Source organism: Leucopleurus acutus (assembly GCF_964270905.1).
Source record: "Leucopleurus acutus genome assembly, chromosome: X".
Classification (NCBI taxonomy): Eukaryota; Metazoa; Chordata; class Mammalia; order Artiodactyla; family Delphinidae; genus Leucopleurus; species Leucopleurus acutus.
The window spans coordinates 72,559,575-72,579,628 of record NC_139148.1 but is presented as its reverse complement, the minus strand read 5'-3'; the positions used below and the strand labels follow the sequence as shown (position 1 = coordinate 72,579,628).

The following is a 20,054-nucleotide window of genomic DNA, read 5'->3' as shown; positions in this document are numbered from 1 at the left end:
AAAGTCATGAAGGAGAAAGACCTACAACCAAGAGTATTCTAACCAGTGAGGATCTCATTCAGATTTGATGGAGAAATTAAAACCTTTACACACAAGGAAAAGCTGAGAGAGTTTAGCACCACAAAACCAGCTTTACAACAAATGCTAAAGGAACTTCTCTAGGCAAGAAAAACAGGAGAAGGAAAAGGCCTACAATAAGAAAACTAAAATAATTAAGAAAAAGGGAATAGGTACATACTTATCAATAATTACCATAAATGTAAATGGATTAAATGCTCCCACCAAAAGACACAGACTGACTGAATGGGTAAAAAAAAAAACAAGACCCATATACATGCTGTCTACAAGAGACCCACTTCAGACCTAGGGACATATACAGACTGAAAGTGAGGGGATGGAAAAAGATATTCCATGCAAATGGAAATCAAAAGAAATTTGGAGTAGTAATTCTCATATAAGACAAAATAGACATTAAAATAAAGACTATTAGAAGAGACAAAGAGGGACACTACATAATGTTAAAGGGATTGATCCAAGAAGAAGATATAAAAATTGTAAATATTTATGCACCCATCATAGGAGCACCTCAGTACATAAGGCTAATACTAACAGCCATAAAAAGATAAATCAACAGTAACATATGCATAGTAGGGGACTTTAACACTCCACTTTCCCCAATGGATAGATCATCCAAAATGAAATAAATAAGGAAACACAAACTTTAAATGATACATTGAACAAGATGGACTTAATTGATATTTATAGGACATTCTATTAAAAAAAAAAAGAAGACAATACACATCTTTCTAAAGTACTCATGGAATATTCTCCAGAATAGATCATATCTTGGGTCACAAATCAAGCCTTGGTAAATTTAGAAAATTGAAATTGTATCAAGTATGTTTTCTGATCACAATGCTATGAGATTAGATATCAATTAATCTGTAAAAGATCTGAAAATATCTGTAATAAATATAAACACATGGAGGCAAAACAACACACTATTTAATAATGAAGTGATCAATGAAGAAATAAAAGGGAAAATCAAAAAATACCTAGAAACAAAACACAATGAAGACACCATGACTCAAAACCTATGGGAAGCAGCAAAAGTAGTTCTGAGAGGGAAATTTATAGCAATACAATCCTACCTGCCGAAACAGGAAAAATCTCGAATAAACAACCTAACCTTGCACCTAAAACAATTAGAGAAAGAAGAACAAAAAACCCCAAAGTTAGCAGAAGGAAAGAAATCATAAAGCCCAGATCCGAAATAAATGAAAAAGAAATGAAGGAAATGATAGCAAAGATCAATAAAACTAAAAGCTGGTTCTCTGAGAAGATAAAAAAAAAAATTGATAAAGCATTAGCCACACTCAAGAAGAAAAAAAGGGAGAAGACTCACATCAATAGAATTAGAAATGAAAAAGGAGAAGTAACAACTGACACTGCAGAAATACAAAAGATCATGAGAGATTACTAGAAGTAACTCTATGCCAATAAAATGAACAACCTGGAAAAAATGGAAAATTCTTAGAAATGCACAACCTGCCAAGACAGAATCAGGAAGAAATATAAAATATGAACAGATCAAACAGAAGCACCAAAATTGAAACTGTGATGAAAATCTTCCAACAAACAAAAGCCCAGGACGAGATGGCTTCACAGGCGAATTCTATCAAACATTTAGAGAAGAGCTAACACCTATCCTTCTCAAACTACTCCAAAGTATAGCAGAGGGAGGAACACTCCCAAACTCATTCTACGTTGGCCCCATCACCCTGATACCAAAACTAGACAAAGATGTCACAAAGAAAAAATACTACAGGCCAATATTGATGATGAACATAGACGCAAAACTCTTCAACAAAATACTAGCAAACAGAATCCAAAAGCACATTAAAAGGATCATACACCATCATCAAGTTGGGTTTCTCCCAGGAATGCAAAGTTTCTTCAATATATGCAAATCAAACAATGGTGTATATGGTGTATATGTGATACACCATATTGACAAATTGAAGGAGAAAAACCATATGTTCATCTCAATAGATGCAGAAAAAGCTTTTAACAAAATTCAACACCCATTTATGATAAAAACCCTGCAGAAAATTGACATAGAGAGAACTTTCCTCAACATAATAAAGACCGTATATGACAAACACACAGCTAACATTGTCCACAATGGTGAAAAACTGAAACCATTTCCACTAAGATCAGGAACAAGACAAGGTTACCCCCTCTCACCACTCTTATTCAACATAGTTTTGGGAGTTTTAGCTACAGAGAAGAAAAGGAAATGAAAGGAATCCAAATCAGAAAAGAAGTAAAGTTGTGACTGTTTGCAGATGACATGATACTATACTTAGAAAGTCCTAAAGATGCTACCAGAAAACTACTAGAGGTAATCAATGAATTTGGTAAAGTAGAAGGATACAAAATTAATGCACAGAAATCTCTGGCATTCCTATGCACTAATGTTGAAAAATCTGAAAGTGAAATCAAGAAAACACTCCCATTTACCATTGCAGCAAAAATAATAAAATATCTAGGAATAAACCTACCTAAGGAGACAAAAGACCTGTATGAAGAAAATTATGACACTGATGAAAGAAATGAAAGATTATACAAATAGATGGAGAGATATACCATGCTCTTGGATTGGAAGAATTAACATTGTGAAAATGTCTCTACTACCCAAAGCAATCTACAAATTCAGTGCAATAACTATCAAATTACCACTGGCATTTTTCACAGAACTAGAACAAAAAAAATCACAATTTGCAAGGAAACACAAAAGACCCCGAATAGCCAAAGCAATCTTGAGAACGAGAAATGGACCTGGAGGAATCAGGCTGCCTGGTTTCAGAGTTTACTACAAACCTACAGTAATCAAGACTGGCACAAAAACAGAAATATAGATCAATGGAACAGGATAGAAAACCCAGAGATAAACCCACGCACATATGGTCACCTTACCTTTGATAAAGGAGGCAGGAATGTACAGTGGAGAAGAGACAGCCTCTTCAATAAATGGTGCTGGGAAAACTGGACAGGTACATATAAAAGTAAGAGATTAGAACACTTCCTAACACCATACACAAAAATAAGCTCAAAATGGATTAAAGACCTAAATGTAAGGCCAGATACTATCAAACTCTTAGAGGAAAGCATAGGCAGAACACCCTATGACATAAGTCACAGTAAGATCCTTTTTGACCCACCTCCTAGATAAATAGAAATAAAAACAAAAATAAAGAAATCGGACCGAATGAAACTTCAAAGCTTTTGCACAGCAAAGGAAACCATAAACAAGACCAAAAGAACCCTCAGAATGGGAGAAAATATTTTCAAATGAAGCAACTGACAAAATATTAATCTCTAACATTTACAAGCAGCTCATGCAGCTCAATAACAAAACACCAAAAAACCCAATCCAAAAATGGGCAGAAGACCTAAATAGACATTTCTCCAAAGAAGATATACAGATTGCCAACAAACACATGAAATAATGCTCAACATAATTAATCATTAGAGAAATGAAAGTCAAAACTACCATGAGATATCATCTCACACCGGTCACAATGGTCATCTTCTGAAAATCTAGAAACAATAAATGCTGGAGAGGGTGTGGAGAAAAGGGAACACTCTTGTACTGCTAGTTGGAATGTGAATTGGTATAGCCACTATGGAGAACAGTATAGAGGTTCCTTAAAAAACTACAAATAGAACTACCATATGACCCAGAAATCCCACTACTTGGCATATATCCTGAGAAAACCATAATTCAAAAAGTGTCATGTACCAAAATGTTCATTGCAGCTCTATTTACAATAGCCAGGAGATGGAAGCAACCTAAGTGTCCATCATCGGATGAATGGATAAAGAAGATGTGGCACATATATACAGTGGAATATTACTCAGCCATAAAAATAAATGAAATTGAGTTATTTGTAGTGAGGTGGATGGACCTAGAGTCTGTCATACAGAGTGAAGTAAATCAGAAAGAGAAAGACAAATACCATATGCTAACATATATATATGGAATCTAAGAAAAAAAATATCATGAAGAACCTAGGGGTAAGACGGGAATAAAGACACAGACCTACTAGAGAATGGACTTGAGGATATGGGGAGGGGGAATGGTAAGCTGTGACAAAGTGAGAGAGTGGCGTGGACATATATACATTACCAAACGTAAAATAGATAGCTAGTGGGAAGCAGCCACATAGCACAGGGAGATCAGATTGGTTCTTTTTGACCACCTAGTGGGGTGGGATAAGGAGTGTGGGAGGGAGGGAGACGCTAGAGGGAAGAGATATGTGAACATATGTATATGTGTAACTGATTCACTTTGTTATAAAGCAGAAACTAACACACCATTGTAAAGCAATTAGACTCTAATAAAGATGTTAAGAAAAAAAAATTGGATCATGTCCACTGCCCCCTATGAAGGAGTATGGACTATGGGATTTTCACTCTTGCTGCAAACACCTAAAACGACTAGACCAAATATCTGTACAACAGTTTTTAGGTGTTGGATAAGTAGCACAATATTATGAATCAACATATGAGATACAAAAGTGGTAAACCCTGTAAGATTTTGTCTTCCTACCTGGAGGCAATCTCCAGACCACAGAAGAGGAAGGGAGAGCCCAAAAATTCCTGACACTCTTACTGAGATGAGGATACAGAAATGGACTTTGGGGAAGCTGAATTGTCTAGAATATGTAGACAGAGTACTAGAGAGAAGAACATCGTACTTAGAAAGAGATCCATAAATCTATGTCATGGCTACCTTGAGTATTTGGCTGGACACTATTCTCTGCAAGTGGAGGGTAAAATGCTATGAGTCCAGGAAAGAACAACAACTACCAAGAAAGACCAATTATTGGGATATTTAAGCGGAATATTTCCCAGAGTACAAAAAGGACTGAGAATAGCTTGATCTTATGAGCAATAATGGAGAGACTTCGTTAAACAGGTGAGACATTCTGTAGAGACAAAAGAAGTGTCACACTTTAGTAGCAGAGTAAATTAGCTAAAATTAAGGGTTCTTTAGTGTCAACCTTAAAAAAAGTTTAAATACAAACACGGAAAGGATCAAGCTGATGTACTAGTAATTTAACCACCTGAGAGAAAAACAAACAAACCACCTTTTAAAGGATAAAACAAAATACAGCAATAAACAGCATAAAAATTTGTGATGTATTGCATCCAATAAAAGTTCACTAGATATGAGGAGAAGCATATAACCTACAACCAAGAGAAAAACCAATCAACAGATGAATGAATAAATAGTGGCGTATCCATACAATGGTATACTTTACAAAGATACAAAACATGAGCCACTAATACACATGACAACATTAATGGATCTTGAAAACGTTATGCTGAGCAGAAGAAGCAAGAAAGAAAATAGTACAAATTTATTTTGTATTCTAAATAATATAATAGTCATATAAAATGATAGAAAGCAGATCAGTGGTTATCTGGGGTAAAACATGGGGGCATGGAGGGCAAAAAGGCACAAGAGAACTTCTTGGGATGATTCTTCCTGATTGTGGTCATGTTACATGGATGTATGTGTGTGTCAAAACCCATTAAACTGTACATTTAAAATGGGTGCATTTTTATGTATATCAACTTATACTTCAATAAAATTGATGTAAATAATTAGGTGAAGAAAAATGTTTGTGACTAGTGAAATAAAACACCATTTTCCAAAAGGTCAATTGTTTGTTTACCTCCCTTTATAGTACTTGGGATTTTTCCTGGATGAAATAGCTACTTATGTTATTAAATTTATGTATTGTATTATATTTATGTTATGTTATTTTTGACCTCTTTAACACAGGCATAATTCAAGTAAGATAAATGAAAATATGTTCAAAGAGAACTTTAAGAAAAGTCATTTTGGGGTTAGTACACCATTACCTGAAATTATTTTAATGAATTCATCAGTCTATTCCCATAAGACTTATTTTCACAATTTTCCTCCAAGCTCAGCATATTTGATACCTTCTCTATAAACTCAATTGCCCAAAAGTAGAATTGATTCATCAGCAAATAAATCAAGCTGGTTAGGAAAATACAACTCTATTACAACAAATGAAAAATGGTCAACAGAAGGGGAATCTAATAATAGTTCATCTATATAGTCCAACATCTCTCTGAGAATACCATTAAAAGTACACTTACTTGCCAATTTGTTTTATTATTAGATTTTTAAAATACCTTACCAGATATCCTAAATTTCGTCTTTGTGTGTTCTCATTTTCTAAATGTTAATTTCCATATCAACACAAAAATAGCTCTATAAAATGGCAAGTTATTTCTATGAGAGTTTATAATTGGAGTAAAATCTAGTTTTAGTACCTTAAGAGAAATACAAACTCCATCAAAAGCTGAACTTGTATCATTCCAAATGCAATGTTTTTAAGATGAGATTGTTTTGTTTTATGACCATAATGGAAGGCAAGCTGTTCTTTTCCATTATATTTTCATTGAATAATGAAAACAAATAGTGAGGCTGGTGATAAAAAGCACCATGACCATGTATAAGAATGGTATAACCGACAGTGTCCTATTTATAGCAGCACTTAAGTTAAATTAAAGAAAAAAAAACATAAAGAAGGATCAATGAAACTCAGAGCTGGTTTTTTGAAAAGATAAACAAAATTGTTAAACTTTTAGCCAGATTCATCAAGAAAAAAGAGACAGCCCAAAAAAATAAAATTAGAAATAAAGAAGGAGAGGCTACAACTGACACCACAGTAATGCAAAGGAGTAAAAGAGATCATTATGAATAATTTTATGCCAATAAAATGGATAACCTAGAAGAAATGAATAAATTCCTAGAAAAGTACAGTATCCCAACTGAATCAGGAAGAAATAGAAAATATTAATCCACCAATTACCAGTAATGAAATTGAATCAGTAATAATTTTTAAAACTCCCAACCAACAAAAGTCTAGGACTGGAACATTTCACAGGTGAATTCTACCAATCATTTAAAGAAGAGTTAACACCTATCCTTCTCAAACTATTCCAATGACTTGAAAAAGAAGGAACACTTCCAGACTCATTCTACAAGTACAAATCACCATGATACCAAAATCAGACAAAGACACCACACACAAAATTACTGGCCAATATCCCTGATGAACATGGATGCAAATATCCTGAACAAAATATTAGCAAACTGAATTCAACAACACATCATACAACATGATCAAGTGAGACTTATCTCAGAAATGAAGGATGGTACAATATCCACAAGTCAATGAATGTTATGTACCACATTAAAAAATTAAAGAATAAAAATCATAGGATCATATCAATAAATACAGAAAAAGCATTTGACAAAATTCAACAATTATTCATAATAAAAACTCTCAAAAAAGTGGGTATAGAGGGAACATACCTCAACATAATAAGGCCATTTTTGACAAGCCCACAGCTAACAACACTTTCAATGGTGAAAAGCTGCAAGCATTTCCTCTAAGATCAGGGAGAAGACAAGGATGCCAAGTTTTGCCATTTTTATTCAACATATTATTGAAAATCCTAGCCACAGCAACCAGACAAAAATAAATATAGTCATCCAAATCAGAATGTTAGAAATAAAACTGCCACTGTTTGCATATGACTTGATACTATATATAGAAAATCCTAAAGATGCCAGCAAAAAACTATTAGAACAAATAAATATATTCAGTAAATTTGTAGGATACTAAATTAATATACAAAAATCTGTTGTGTTTCCACACACTAGCAACAAAGTATCAGAAACAGAAATTAAGAAAACAATCCCATTTACAACTGTAACAAAAATAATAAAATACTTAGGAGTTAATCCAACTAAGAGGCTAAAATATCTGTACTCAGAAAAATATAAGATATCAGTGAAAGAAATTGGAGATGATACAAACAAATAGAAAGATATACCATGGTCATGGACTGGAAGAATTAATGTTGTTAATATGACATACTATCCCAGGCAATCTACAAATTTAATGCAATCCTTATCAAAATACCAATGGCATTCTTCACAGAACTAGGACAAATAATTCCAAAATTTGTATGGAAGCACACAATAACCCAAAGAGCAAAAACGATCTTGGGAAAGAAGAATACAGTTAGAAGTATCATGCTCCCTGCTCTCAAACTATACTACAAAGCTACAGTAATCAAAACAGTATGGTACTGGCACAAAAACAGACACATAGAGCAATGGAACTGAATAAAGTGCCCAGAAATAAACCCATACTTATATGGTCAATTAATCTACTACAAAAGTGGTAAGAATATATAAAGCAGAAAAGACAGTCTTTTCAATGAATGGTGTTGGGAAAACTGGACAGCTGCAATGCAAAAGAATCAAACTGGACTATTTCTCACATCATGTACAAAAATAAACTCACACAGATTAAAGACTTAAATATAAGTCCTGAAACCAAAAACCTCCTAGTAGAAAATATAGGTAGTATGCTTTTTGACATTGGTCTTAGTAATAATTTTTTGGAATTGTGTCTTCAGGCTACGGAAACAAAAGCAAAAATAAACAAATGGGACTACATCAAACTAATAAGCTTTGTACAGTGAAGGAAAATGTCAACAAAACAAAAATGCCACCTATTAATGAAGAATATATTTGCAAACAATACACCTGATAAGAGGTTAATATCCAAAACATACAAAAACCTTATAAAACTCAGCATCTCAAAAACAAACAACCTGATTAAAACATGGGCAGAGGACCTGAATAGACATTTTTTCCAAAGGCAAACAGATGGCCAAGAGACACATGAAAAGCTGTTCAACATTGCTAATCATCAGGGAAATGCAAATCAAAACCACAGTGAGATATTACCTCACACCTGTAAGAATGGCTATTATCAAAAAAACAAATAACAAGTGTTGTTGAGGATGTGAAGAAATGGGAATGCTTGTGCACTTTTGGTGGGAATATAAATTGGTGCAGCCACTACGGAAAATAGTATCAAGGTTCCTCAAAAAATTAAAAATAAATATCACATATGCTCCAGCAATTTTACTTCTTGGTATTTTTCTGAAGAAAACAAAAATAGTAATTCAAAAAGACATGTGTACCCCTATGTTCATTGTTGCATTATTTACAAGAGCCAAGGTATGGAAGCAACCTTGTGTCCATTGATAAATGAATGTCCCTAAGTGTCTGTCGATGAGTGAATGGATAAAGACAATGTGGCATATATATACATACAATGGAATATTACTCAACCATAAAAAAGAATGAAATCTTGCCATTTGTCACAACATGGATGGAACTAAAGGTCATTTTGCTAAATGAAATAAGACAGAGAAAGACAAATACCATATTATTTCACTTATATGTGGAATCTAAAAAACAAAACAAATGAACAAACAAACAAAAGAAACAGTCATAGATACAGAGAACAAACGTGGTTGTCAGAGGGAAAGGGGATTGGAAGATAAAAAGAAAAAACTGTACAAAAGAAAAATGTAACTGTTTGAAGCAATGAATGCTAATTAGCCTGATTGTTTCAATCACTTCACCATGTACATTTATATTAAAGCATCATATTGTATACTTTAAATATATACAATTTTGTTAACTACAGCTCAGCAAAGTTGAAAAAAATTAAAAACATTTTGATATAAAAACCGATAGAACTACAAAGAGAATTAGATGAATTCACCCTTATAGTTGGAGACTTGAAAATCCTCTGTCAGAATCAGACAGCAGCAGTATACAGAAATTCGGTAAGGACATAGCTGAACTTAAAAATCCATCAATCGACTAGATATAATGAACAGCTATAGACTACTTACTCCAACAAAAGCAAAATACACAGTCTGCTCAAACTCATATGGAACATCCACTTAGATCACATTCTGGCCTATAAAACACACCTTAACAAATTTAAAATAATATAAATCATACAATGTCTGCTATCAGACTACTATGGAATTGAACTAGAAATCAATAACAGATATCTACAGAATCCCAATATTCTTGGATATTAAGCAACAAACTTCTAAAAAACATGTGTCAAAGAAGAACTCTGCAGAGATATTGAACAAATATTTTGAAACACATGAAAATGGGAATACAACTTAAATTTGGGGGACGCAGAAAAAGCAGTGGTTAGAGGGAAATTTAGAGCATTGAATGCATGTATTAAGAAAAATGAAAGATCTAAAATCAAAGATATAATTTTCCAACTTAGAAAACTAGAAAAGGAAGAGAAAATTAAATTCAAGGTAAGCAAATCAAATAATAAGAATTAGAGCAGAAATCAGTAAAATTATTTAGCTACAGTAATAAAGACAGTCTCATATTGGTGAAAGGATATTCAAATAGATCGATCTCAATATCTTCCACTCAATTTTTCTGTGAACCTAAAACTGCTCTAAAAATTAAGATCTATTAAAGAAATCTTAATTAAATAACTTCCTTACTCTTGACCTCACTGTTCCTATTTATAAAATGATGATCTCTAAAGTACTATCCAACTATACACATATTTAAAACATCTCCTAGCCAACTGATTACATAAAATCTGGCATCTTTTTGACCATTCCCAGGAGATCATTTAATCAATGAACTTTCTTTTCCTGTCGACAAATATCATTTATACCTAAGACCAGTCTTTCAAGGCTAAAAAAGTATAAGGCTAAATACCTAAAAGGAAACACCATCAGTGTTTTCTTTCTCATCCTTGCCTGATATTACCTAGTCATAATTTATCTTCTAACATTAGAAAAATGCTGTCAGTGTCAAAATGACACTTCAAAAACATATACATGTTTATACTGGGCCGAATCAAGCATTATTGTCAATTTTGGTTCTGCTAAAGGGTACTTACGTAATGCTTGCTTACCTCTTATGGGTGGCCAAAACTAAATAGGCAAGGCTTCTGCTGTAATTTGGGCAAAGAGCATAAATACAACTGAACTTTTCATTTCTAGAGTTACAGAGATATTCTCTCTGTGGTCTCTACACAGGAGATCAAATTTGACAGGTACTACTGCCCATGTTCTGCACTTGGCTCAGTAATTTGTCTCATATCTTGTTATATTATAGCTTAAACTGTTGATATATATATATATATATATATATATATATATATAAACTTTTGTCCAAATAGTCTTGCATAGGATTAACCATATTCATGTTTTAATTTCATTTTACCTAATTGTTTTGAAACCCTGTAATGATCATTTAGAAGCAGGCAGAAAGACTTTTGAAGTTGAAATGCAACATTTTTCCTTTGCTCAGGAGTGAAATTTTACCCTCTCTTATAGTTCATCACTCAAACTTATTTAATCACAAACAAGTTTAGAAGAATGCTAGATTCTCAATACAAAACATCTCACCATATTTTTATGTGTTTTATTTATTTAGTTTTTTGTCTAATTGCTGTGGCTAGGACTTCCAATACTATGTTGAATAAAAGTGGCAACCGTGAGCATCTTTGTCTTCTTTCTGATCTTAGAGGAAAAATTTCACCATCAAGTATAATGTTATCTGTGGGTCTGTCAAAAATGGCCTTTATTATGCTGAGGTATGTTCCCTCTATACCATCTTTGTTGAAAGATTTTTCATGAACAGATATTTAATTTTTTCAAAAGCTTTTTCTTCATCTATTGACAAAAACGTGATTTTTATCCTTCATTTTGTTTATGTGGTTATCACGTTGATTGATTTGCATATGTTGAATCATCTTTGCATCTATGGAATAAATCCCACTTGACCACCATGATGTATGAACCTTTTAAAGTATTATTGAAAATGATTTGCTAATATTTTGTTGAGAATTTTGTATCCATGTCCACCAGGGATATTGGCCTATTGTTTTCTTTTTTATTGGAGTGTGTTTGTCTGATTTGGTTGTCAGGATAATGTTGGCCTCACAGAATGAGTTCAGGTGTATTCCCTCCACTTCAAACTTTGGGAAGTTGAGAAGGATAGGTGTTAACTCTTCTTTGAATGTTTGGTAGAATTCACCTGTGAAACCGTCTGGTTCTGGACTTTCATTTGTTGTGAGTTTTTTGAATTAATAATTCAATTTCATTACTAGTAGTTGGTCTGTTCAGATTTTCTGTTTCTTCCTGCTTCAGTCTTGGAAGATTGTATGTTTTTAAGAGTTCATCCATTTTTCTAAGTTCTCTGATTTGTTTGCCTGTAATTGTTCTTAGAATTTTCTTGTAACTGTTTGTATTTCTGTAATATGGGTTGTGACTTTTCCTTTTTTCATTTCTAATTTTATTTATCTGGGCTCTCTCTCTCTCTCTTTTCCTTTTTTTTTTGGTGAGTCTGGCTAAAAGTTTATCAATTTTTTTAACATTAAAAAAAACAGCTCTTAGTTTCTTTGTAGTGAGGTGGATGGACCTTGAGTCTGTCATACAGAGTGAAGTAAGTCAGAAAGAGAAAAACAAATATCGTATGCTAACACATATATATGGAATCCAAGAAAAAAAAAAAGGTCATGAAGAACCTAGGGGTAAGATGGAAATAAAGACTCAGACCAACTAGAGAATGGACTTGAGGATATGGGGAGGGGAAGGGTAAGCTGTGACAGAGTGAGAGAGTGGCATGGACATATATACACTACCAAACGTAAAATAGATAGCTAGTGGGAAGCAGCCACATAGCACAGGGAGATCAGCTCGTGGTTTGTGAACAACTAGAGGGGTGGGATAGGGAGGGTGTGAGAGAGGGAGATGCAAGAGGGAAGAGATATAGAAACATATGTATATGTATAACTGATTCACTTTGTTCTAAAGCAGAAACTAACACACCATTGTAAAGCAATTATACTTCAATAAAGATGTTAAAAAAACAGCTCTTAGTTTCTTTGATGTTTTCTATTTTTTTGTCTCTATTCCATTTATTTCTGCTCTGATGTTTATTATTTCATCCCTCTTACTATCTTTGGACTTTGTTCCTTTTATAATTAGGTGTAAATTTAGGTTGTTTATTTGACTCACTATTCTTTTTCTTCATATCAGTAAGATCATTGCTCAAACATTTCTCGCAAATTGCTCTATCCTCTAACCTTTCTGTCTGCAAAATTACACAATTGCCCTGCACACCATGACCCATTTGCACAAGAAAAAGTTGTTTAAAAATTTTAATAGATTTTATAACAAATTCACTTAATTTTGTCAAGACACCTCTGTAGTTATGTTCCTTCTCTGCTCTCTTGAAAAGTCACTGCCACAATCTTCTCTCACTACTTGAAGCTTAGGAGCCTGGAATCATCCATAACACTCCTTAGTCTCTATCTCCTTCCCACCATGACATTTTTCTTTCCTAATCAGTCTATTGTTTTCCTCAATCAGTCTTCCCTATCCTGCTGTACACCAAAAGATGAGTTTTAAGTCTTTCTTACTTTAGTGAGCCACATAACCCACATAGAAACTTTAGTAAAGATGAAAGTGGCAAGCTATGCCATATATTAACAGTGTCCTGGGTTCTAACTCTCTCTTCATCACTTGAACATTTTAGTAACTTAACCTCTTTGAGCCTCAGTTTCAATATACAAGAAATAAAAAATAATATACCTGTATGAAAAGGCAGTGCATCTGCTGATATTTACTTTTATTCTAAGATCTATGATTTTAATCTCATGTTTCCTATAATTCCAATCTTTTGTCACTGAAATTCAATACATTGTTGTTGATATAAAACTTTAAAAGATTGACAACTGATGTTTAAACCCCTATAATAGCCTATCTCCCACGCCACATACATTTGTACTCCAATTGCTACCCCTACTACCTCAACCCTAACCGTCATTCTGAGAAAGAAACTGCATTCTTCTATATACACAGTAAGTTTTAGAACAGAATATACTAGTATTTCCTTTTAAATAAACAAACAAATAAATCAACAAATATTTATTGAACCCTCATATCTACTATGTATTATCTTATAGTCTGTGGAGACAGCAAGTAAGTAACGTGGTACCTGTGATTGAGGTGCTTAAAATCTATTTAATGATAAAAAGTCAACAAGTTGGGGCTTCCTTGGTGGCGCAGTGGTTGGGAGTTTGCCTGCCGATGCAGGGGACACGGGTTCGTGCCCCAGTCCGGGAAGATCCCACATGCCGTGGAGCGGCTGGGCCCATGAGCCATGGCCGCTGAGCCTGCGCGTCTGGAGCCTGTGCTCTGCAACGGGAGAGGCCACAAGAGTGAGAGGACCGTGTACCACAAAAAAAAAAAAAAGTCAACAAGCAAGACAACAGTGCAAAAGACATTTCAAGGAGGTTTTTACTTGCCAAATAATAGGTATAGACCATAAGTATTAGGACTTAATAGAAGGGAGTGATGTATCTGGGCTGAAGTGTTGAGAAAGTATCATACATAAAATAGGTCTAGAAGAAAAAAGGAGAAAATAGCTGAAGTCCGTATTATTGTGATGAACCTACTTTGCCGTAAATCTGAGGGCTCACTGTTACTCTTTGGCTTCCAGAGAGGGACTAGAATATTCCATGTGCTAGAAAAACTTGGCCTTGGAATACTTAAAGCATGTGTGCTAAAGTCTTATTTTTATTGAAATATAGTTGATTCGTAATATTATATTAGTTTCAGGTGTACAACATAATGATTCAATATTTTTATAGATAATACTCTATTTAAAATTATTATAAAATAATGGCTATATTTCCCTGTGCTGTACAATATTAACAGCAGAACTAGAGCTATTCTGAAACAAATAATATAACTGTAGATTAATAAGTACACGAAGATTTAAAATTGTTCACTTCATTGTAGACCTTAGGGATCCATTTAGTATGTTTAAAGGTAAATGCAATCAGTTCCAAGGAGATAGGAACACATAAGAAAAGCCTATCATTATACTCAGAGCTGAGAAAGGATTAAGAAACAATGATTTAGAAAGAAATCCCAAATCTCTCAGAAAAATCTTTTCCAATGAATAATCTTTTTCAATGAAGATGAAATAGGCTTTTAATAGCAAGATGATATTTATTTGCTTAGATAGAAGAGGAGATATTAAGAGGAGTGATAAAGCTTCGAGGGCTCTTATTATAAAATAGCTCAGGGACATGAAAGACACTTCAACCACCGGTACTTATTTGATATATCCAGCAATTAACTGTTCAATATTATCACCTCTATTTTAAGTAAAATGTTCCTAGCATGGCAAAAATGTTAAGGCTAGGTGTAAGGTTAGTTTGAAGCTGAGTGAGGGCAGTCAGTAGAATAAAGAAAGGATAACCTCATACACTACCAATCCATTTAAAACATTTAGAATAGTGATTAGCACATGGTAATTGCTCAGCAAATTTTAGAACACAACATAAAATAGTTGCTAAGATTTTTGACTCTGCAATAAAAGTGTTTATGTTTAAATCATAGGTGCAGTACATAATAACTATGTGACCTTGGTCAAATTATTTCACATCTCTGTGTCTCAGTTTCCTTAGTCAGTTATTGTGATGAATAAATGAAACAATACAAGCAATGTACTTAGAAGAGTGCTCAGAATAAGGTAGATGCTCATTAAAAGATACCCAGCAGTAATACTGTCCCTCAGCCTGAAACTCAGTTTATGAGTGTGTATAAAGTATGATTCTATCACAACCTCTACAAAGGCTTTAAACCAAAATAAGTGTTGGAATAACTATACACAAACCAAAGACAGCTTTCGGTGTGTGCTAGCCATTTAAATGATCAGGGCTGTGAAAACTGGTGATAAATGTACTGGTTTATAGAAAGTATTTATGGAGCTCACATATTACAGATTAAGATTTATGTTTAAGAAAAAAATTGCCTTGCTTATTCTCTGAAAGAAAAGAAGTCAATTGAATAAATGGTACAATTTATGCACATCCTGGCAAGTACATGAATTAACACAAGTTCTTGGACAGAGTCTAATGGACTTTGTAACTAAGCTAGAGAATAAGGACATCATGCAAGTTGGTCAAGAACAGAAAGTCCTTTTTCTTTCTTCATCAGAAGCATGTGTTTAACTCACCCTCTTGGAGAAAATTTTATTAGGCATGTAGTTTGTTGTCACTTCAATTTATAACCTGATATAGGCTTTACTTTTTGAAAATGATTCCACTTAAGAAAAAAATAAAGCCAACATGTTCTTTGATGATAAGATACTATTCTAAAGGGATGAATAAAAAGAGTTTAATTAAAGAACATTATCCTTCCCAGCTAGTCATTTTGTGGATATTGACAAACTATATCTATACTTATATGGAGTCGTTAAATATCCAATATAGCCAACACAATATTGAAAAAGAACAAAGTTGGAGGATTGACAATACCCGACTTTAAGATTTAATATAAAGCTACAGTAATCAAGACAGTCTGATATTGGTGAAATAATAGACAAATATTGATCTAGAGAACAGAATACAGAGCCGAGACCTAGACCCACACAAATATAGTCAACAGATCTTTGCCAAAGGAACAAAGGCAATACAATGAAGCAAAGGTAGTCTTTTCAACAAATGGTGTTGGAACAACTAGAGGTCCGTATGAAAAAAAATGACTGTAGATATAAATCTTACACCTTTCACAAAAATTAAATCAATGGATCATAAGCCTAAATGTAAAACACAAAATTATAAAACTCCTGTAAGATAACATAGGAAAATATTTAGATGACACTGGGCTTGGCAATGACATTTTAGATACACACCAAAAGATGATCCTTGAAAAAAAGAGCTGATAAACTGGACTTCATTAAAATTAAGAATTTCTGCTCTGCAAAAGATAATGTTAAAAGAATGAAAAGATAAACCACAGACTGGAAGAAAATATTTTCAAAACACATATCAAATAAAGGACTGTTATCTAAAATATACAAAGAAGTCTTAAAACACAACAATAATAAACATTTTGGATCAAAAATGGGACAAATATCTTGACAAAAATCTCACCAAAGAAGGTATACATATGGAAAGTAACCATATAAAAAGATGCTCCACATCATTTGTCATCAGGAAAATGCAAAATAAAACACCAATGAGATATGACTACACACCTATTAGAATAGCCAAAATTCTGAATACTGACAACACCAAATTTTAGTGAGGATGTGGAGCAAAAATAACTGTCATTCATTGCTAGTGGGAATGCAAAATGGTAGAGCTATTTTGTAAGACATTTTGGCAGTTTCTTAGAGAACTATACATACTCTTACTGTAAGATCCAGCAATCATTCTCCTTGGTATTTATACAAAAGAGTTGAAAATTTATGACCACACAAACCTGCATATGCACATTCATAGTAGCCTTATTCACAACTGTCAAAATTTCAACCAAGAGGTCCACCAAAATGTGAATGAATTAATAAGCTGAGTTGCATCCAGACAATGGAATATTACTCAGTGGTAAAAGGCAATGAGCTATCAGGACATGAAAACACATGGAGAAACTTTAAATGCATATTACTAAGTGAAAAATCCAACCTTAAAAGACTACATGTTGTGTGATTCCAACTATATGACCTTCTGGAAAAAACAAAATTATGAAGACAGTAAAATGATCAGTGGTTGCCCGAGGTTGGGGGAAAGGTGGGAAGGAATGAATAGGCAGAGCACAGAGAATTTTTAGCGCAGTAGAAATACTCTGTATGACACTATAATAATGGACATAGCATTATATATTTGCCCAAATCTATAAAATGTACAACATGAAGAGTGAATCCTAACGTAAACTATGGACTGGGTGATTATTATGTGTCAATATCTGTTCAGCAAATGTAACAAATGTCCTACTCCAGTGGGGGATGTTGATGATGGTGGAGGCTATGCATGAGGTGTAATGCATGAGGTGTAATGAGTGAGAGGGGGTATATGGGAAATCACTGTGCCTTCCTCTTAATTTTGCTGTGAACCTAAAACTACTCTACATGAATCATTTTTAAGAAAAAAGTTCCCACATGACAGTAAAATAATGTTTAGATTATAATTTTACTTAAGAAGCCAATACTGAATTCTGTTTTTTAGCTTCCATGAGGAAAGTGTTTCTTGGAAGCCTAGCCTAGAAGAGCCTATTCTCCCAAAAAAGGTGGAAACAAGTAGCTAGTCTGTGGTATAGGTGAATTTCAACTAGGTTAGTCTCGGTCCACAGCCCACGCTCTTAAGTACTATGCTATAATGGAGATGGTTCCCCTAGAAACCTAACCTTGAGGCTGAACTGTGGTTCTATAGTTGAACTATTAGGCTTGCAAGGAGACTCTTGGAAAAGGTACTTGGCTTGAACTGGGAGTAATTTTCTCCCTTCATTTGTAACAATAAAGATAAAGAAACATCTCTATTTAAAACTGCAAAATATAGAATGAATAACAGCTGATTTACTATATAGGTTTTTGAATAGGGAAATAAAGGATAGAGTAAAGAATATTTAAATTGGAGCATATAATCCAACTTTTAGGATGGGTTATTTTTATCACTGTATATTGTTATGGATACTGCTTTGGATAAATCTGAGTTGGGTTAAACTGTGGACACAATAATAACAATTATCTTCATTTTTGTTCAAGGCTTTATGATTCTAGAAACACTTTTAATAGTATATTAATTTTCTACAACTCTTCTGTGAGTTTGAACATGGAAAGAATTATACATTTCAATTTTACAGAAAGGCTAAGTGATTTTCTTAGACCTTCTGACTTTCAGTCCAATAATCATTCCATTACAATTTTTTGGAATTAAAATTTTATATATCCACTTTAATTTTAACAGACCACCTCTCCCCTGAAGTTTCAAAGTTTTATTCTACACAGAGTACAATTAGGACAACATTTAAAAACTGACCTATTTTCACACTTTCCAATTGAAATGTCTATGAATGCTACACCTAGGTATATCATATTCGAACATAGAAAATCAAAGGTAAAGAAAAAAATCTTGAAACAAACCAGATTAGAAAAAAAAAAAAACCTTTCCTTATAAGAAAAGCAAAGATAAGAATTACATCTGACTTCTCAGAAACCATGCAAGCAAGAAAGGAATGGAGTGAAAAACTGTGCTTCAAAAGTGAAGGAGAGAATTCCATATATATGTGTTAGCATACGGTATTTGTTTTTCTCTTTCTGACCTACTTCACTCTGTATGACAGACTCTAGGTCCATCCCAGAGGGGTGGAATAGGGAGGGTGGGAGGGAGACTCAAGAGGGATATGGGTATATATGTATACATATAGCTGATTCACTTTGTTATACAACAGAAATTAACACAGCATTGTAAAGCAATTATACTCTAATCCCAATAAAAAATGTTAAAAAATAAAAAAAAATTTAAAAAGAGGTCCAAAAAAAGAAAAAAAGTTGAAGGAGAAATAAAATCTTTCTCAGACAAAAATTGAGGAAATTTATTGCCAGTCGGCATATCTTGAAGGAAATGCTAAAAGAAATTCTTCACAGAGACGGAAAGTGATATAGTTGAGAAACTTGAACTTACATAAGCCTCCTTCCTGTGACTATTCTTTATAACAAATATTACAATGAAGTGAAAAAGGGTCAAGACTTGGGAGGAGAAAACTCATGATCCCATTCTGACCTTACTGGGGAAAATCAGCTTCCCTGTGTCTTGGTTTCTCCATCCATGAAAGAGGAATTCTATCTGCTACATACTGAAGGAAGGACCACGTAAGTGGCAGAAAACCTCTACAGCCGTAAGTTCATGAGTACAAGGATATATTTTTTCCGTTTCTCACTTTATGCCTTCCTTTACAGAACTGTGCCTGGAACTTCAGAGGATGGGACTATTTTCTCTCTTTACCTGTACAACACATGCGCCAGAGGTTTGCACACTGAGATCTCTAACTCATATTACAATAAACAAAAAATCCATTAAATAAATAAATGTCTATGAACTTATGATAGATAGAAGTTATGAAATACTAAACTGCATTTGAACTAAACTCAAATCATTCCCTGATTTTTTTTAAATCATGATTTACAAGTTTTTTTAAAACATAGGCATATACAATGGAAAATGCAATTATTTCAGAGTTTCAGTTGTTTAAATTGAAAGCAGATTTGCTGTACTTCTTTT

General features: G+C 33.5%; 2 long non-coding RNA genes across 2 annotated transcripts in view; one reads left to right on the top strand and one right to left on the bottom strand.

The window, feature by feature from the left end:
* The window catches only part of LOC309977890, a 560,535-nt gene that overhangs the window by 283,313 nt on the left and 257,168 nt on the right, over nt 1-20,054 (top strand). The gene's annotated exons all lie outside the window — the stretch shown is intronic.
* Nucleotides 1-20,054, bottom strand: part of LOC309977891 — a 1,160,683-nt gene that overhangs the window by 1,125,875 nt on the left and 14,754 nt on the right. The gene's annotated exons all lie outside the window — the stretch shown is intronic.